The 4,436-nt window shown below is 36.7% G+C and overlaps 1 long non-coding RNA gene across 1 annotated transcript; it reads right to left on the reverse strand.

The window, feature by feature from the left end:
- Positions 1-3,530: 3,530 nt before the first annotated feature.
- Positions 3,531-4,100, reverse strand: LOC124173162. Its single transcript, XR_006868413.1, has 2 exons — positions 3,863-4,100; positions 3,531-3,780 (listed from the first exon to the last, which is right to left on the reverse strand). It is a non-coding gene; the product is annotated as an uncharacterized LOC124173162 (long non-coding RNA).
- Positions 4,101-4,436: the final 336 nt, after the last annotated feature.

A 4,436-nucleotide genomic window follows, 5' to 3' on the forward strand; every position in this document is an offset into this window, starting at 1 on the left:
GATCATAGGGCAGTAAACCGTGCGCCTTTTCCATAGGAATCTGGAGGCGGAAGGAGGCACAGTAGGGTGTTGCATATTTTTAATTTTCAGTTTTTACCAGTTCGCGGTCAGGGGTGTGACGCACTGCTGTAGCTCGCGGAAAAGTATTGTATTCTTAGAAAACTGTTCAGCGGACGTTAACACTAGAATGCCGAAGGGTGTCATTTTGACACCCTACGCGAACATTTTTTTCAAAGCTGGCCTTTAAAAATTGTTGTACAATGAAATATTTCGTGACTTTTAATCATTTTTAAGGCACAATAAGACGACAGCCTTTTTTACGGCATAAAAAAATCAAGTTTACCTTGATGACGGAGGGTGTCATTTTGACAGCCAGTATATTTTATCGTTTCTTCGTTCGGTTTAGGTGTTTCGTGGGATGAGATTTGATTAATACTATCCAAATTAGTATTTATGAATAGTATATTACCTTCATGATTGTTTATGTTTTGCATAATTTCAATAAATATCAGCTGTTTATCATTTTTTCGAAAATTAAATAGCTAGTGAGATAAGTATTTTCCACTCTATTTGCGAATGATTTTCCTTGAAACCAGCCAAATTTTACCGCGACGACACTTATTTTTTTATACATTACACACGACGACAGAAAAAACATTATTTTTTTTGAAAACGATAAGGAACCAAAAAACGTGTATTACAATATAAATGACGATTTAACTCTAGCGACTAAGAAAATAATAATCTGCAACATAACACGACAATGAGAACATGGGTGTCAAAATGACACCCTCCCGGCCTTGTTGGAGTATGCCCATTTCCCGGCATTCTAGTGTTAAAATGGAGCAAGTTTTGGCCCTAAAACGCTGCAAAATCGTGCATTACCCCTGAAAATGATGTTACTTCAAAAAATCAGGAAAATTTAATTTTATTGCATTAATGCTCTTTGAGCGACCTCTAAATGTTAAACAATTGAGCTGAAATTTTTAGGATATCCATTCTGCACCCCATAGCATATTTTAAGAGGTAGAAATCAAAAATCCGAGAAAAAATAAAAAAAAATAAGCAACACCCTAAGGCACAGCCCCCTCGTCGAGTGTTAGGGAATCACTTTTTAACCCTCATCGAAATTCGCTTTCACCGTTACGTCAGACCCTCATTTTTCAATTGGCCATCCAATTTTAATTTTTTTGAGCTCTCATTACAGTATATTTCTACCTCGTTAATTGCATGAACTACTAGTTAACTGGTGAAGTTGTGACATCAGAAATAGCTGTTCACCCGTAAATGTTTTCAAAAACACTCTTCGGCCCCATCGTAAAGCATATAATGGAAAAAAGTCGCATTTTCTAAATCATTGATGAATTGCTTAACAATTGTTGCCTGAAACCATATTATTAAAGAATCATTTAGTATTTATAATTTTAAAGTATTTTATGTCACTGCTACTTCTTAACTTGCTAGTGAATTAATTATTTTCAACTGAAATCTTTTTGGCAGAGGCGTAACTATGGGGTGATGAGAAGATGTATCCCCCTAAGCCTCGGAGAAATCAAAAATTATTAAAATTTCTTGTCTGAATTATACATACTTACTGCGTCAGCTTCGAGTTAAATTTCAAGGGAAAAAATAATGTTACATGCATTTTCAGGCATGTTATTTTTTTATTATTTTCCTTAAATCTCCGTTTCGAAAGCATATTCCCCCAAGCATGTTCCTCCGCTTTTTGGTACTGATATATTGTAATTAATCATCAAGCCCAGGAGTTTACCAGCATTTTATAACCGTTTGATCTAATATTGATATGATTAAACCGGGAGCCTGAGTGATTGTTGTCCCACTGTTTTTTTGCAATGAATAATGGGTTATTTGAATCGCTAAGTAATCGTGTCTTTTATTCACTTTGTATGAATCAATCACGAATGCCCCTTTATTAGTATGAATTATAAGAGACCCTAGTACCTTCCAGTGGCGGATACAGAAAAAACTCAAGGGGAGGGGGGGGCGCAAAAGATATCCTGAGCTACCTTTACTTTTATCCTAATAAAAAATTAATCAAGCCATGTGAGTAGTTGAAGAAAGTTTTATTTAAGCTCATTATACACGTATATAAGTCAATATCTTACGATACAAAAAAGGTACAACTGTGATTCTACAATGTTCGGCAATGTGAGCGGTCCTGCAAAGGGGGGGCACGCGCCCCCTGCGCCCCCATCTGTATCCGCCTCTGGTACCTTCTATCCCTTAGACGTGAATTGTTATAGTTTAATTTTTGTCGTTCTGTTGGGAGTAATTGAAAAGGCTTTTATCCTTGGATTTGAGTGATTCAATTATTCATATTTATTTGCGTGTAATACGATATGTTGCGTTCTTTCTTGCAATTCAAGCCTATTTTGGATCGTAGTGAATTGGTAGTTCAAGTTTCGGCTCTGCAAAGAAGAAAAATTACAGTTGCGTAAACTAAATATTTTACTCTACTAAATTACTCTATATTCTTTAACCATAAGAATTTACGATTTCGTTGGTGAGGTTAATAAATCAAAATTTGCCTAAAAAACGCTTCTACGGAGCCTTTTGTTTCAGGTAGTCCGTATTCAGGTGGGTAACCCTTATGTAGCTGAAAAGATGGTTGATCGATGGCGAATCCAGAATTTATTTCTATGGCGGAGTTACAAGGGTCTGACAGGTAAGCGGTCTTCTCGTAATGGCGCTTAAGAACAACGCATGTCCATTACGAAATATACTTCTAGTATTAATATTCAAGTTATTTTTATGAAAAAAATAGTACCTTAAATGTATGATAACGAAAGTTTTCCAAAATGTTTCTTTTACGCAACTTATATTTATTATCCCTGGGGAAAATAAAGTGTGCAAAAACCGTGCAGAAAGTGTTAAAAAGTGTTCATAGAAATGTGAAAAAAGCGTGCAAGAATTGTGCATAGTACCTCAAAAGTGTGCAAGAAGTGTGAGGGAAGCGTGAAGAAAGTGTGCAAAAAGTGTGCATAATGCCTTTAAAGTGTGAAAATAATGTGAGGAAAGCGTGGAAAAAGTGTGAGAAAAGAGTGCAGAAAGTGTGCATAGTATCCCAAAAGCGTGAGGAAAGCGTGAATTGGGACTACTTAAAGTGCAAATAGCGTGAAAAGAATGTGAAAAAAGTGCGCCAACTGTTTGAGGAAAGCGAGAATTCCGTAGAAGCATGCAGAGGATATCTGAAATGAATGTGCTACAAATATGAGGGAACTGAGAATGCATGCAAAAGTGCTAGAAAAGCATAATGATCAATAACCATTGTCAGACTGAAAGAGAGAAAACACAAATGTTCACCTTGGATTTGACGAAACTTGGTGTCACAAAACTAATTTCAATATGGAAAAGATTCACATTCCAATTTCTTGGACGGCACCTAAAGGAAATGCACCATCATACTTGAAAATAAAACAAGTGTACTGACAGAATGTAGCCAGTGAAAAATAAGGAGGCTGATAGGAAATAGGTGCTTTAAGAATTAAATAACGAAAATTATAGAGATATGAAATATATGTAGACATATATTTTTCTAATAGACATTAAGAAATATTATACCAATGAACAATGCGAACAAAAATCAATATTATACAAACAAATAATGGAAATTAAAAATTTTCAATTAGCACTCCTTCTTCACCCTCCTGCCGTTCATACCAGTTGCTCGGTCGGCCAACACTCCGGGCAATTTGTGAAGAACCTTCTCCATGGTTGGTGGAACATAGTGAATTTTCACCAGAAAACTCTTGTAATGTACTGAAAAATGAAGATATAATCTGGAAACTGCACCATAAACTTGTACCAACATTCCAGAAATGGAGAATCATGCAGTTCTTACCTTTCGCAACTTCTAGGAAAGCCTTTGGAAAAGGTCTTAAATTATGGCTTGTTTTTCGGGGTTGAACGCGGTACAATTTGGCCTCCTCCCCGAAGACGCCTCGCAAAATGGCCACACACCAGTCTGCAGTACACTTTGATTCATTCATCGCCTTCCTGGATGAGAGGAGGCAGAAAATTCTTTCCCCTAATGAGACCTACAGAAATGTTAACAAAATTCAATTAAACGACCAAACAATTATTTTCTCATGTTCAGATGCAAAACATTTAATTTAACTCCATTCCACCGAAAACAGCACAAATTGGCCTTTAACATCAGAGTCTGATAAACATTTCAACAATTGCCAGTGCACAAACAACCATGCCCTGGGTAAGGGAAACTTACCAATTCGGGACTCGAACCCGTGACCTCTTGTTTGACAGGCGAGTACTTTACCCTGCTCCCACCGCGTACCAGAACATACTATAGATAAACAACTCATCATAATGACTGAAGTCACTTCCTACAGTTTTAGAGCAACATGGATGAATGTGTAATTCTCACCAGGTGAGCTGTTCTATAGGAGCCACGTTTC

The sequence above is a fragment of the Ischnura elegans genome (genome assembly GCF_921293095.1).
Source record: "Ischnura elegans chromosome 13 unlocalized genomic scaffold, ioIscEleg1.1 SUPER_13_unloc_4, whole genome shotgun sequence".
Taxonomy (NCBI): domain Eukaryota; kingdom Metazoa; phylum Arthropoda; class Insecta; order Odonata; family Coenagrionidae; genus Ischnura; species Ischnura elegans.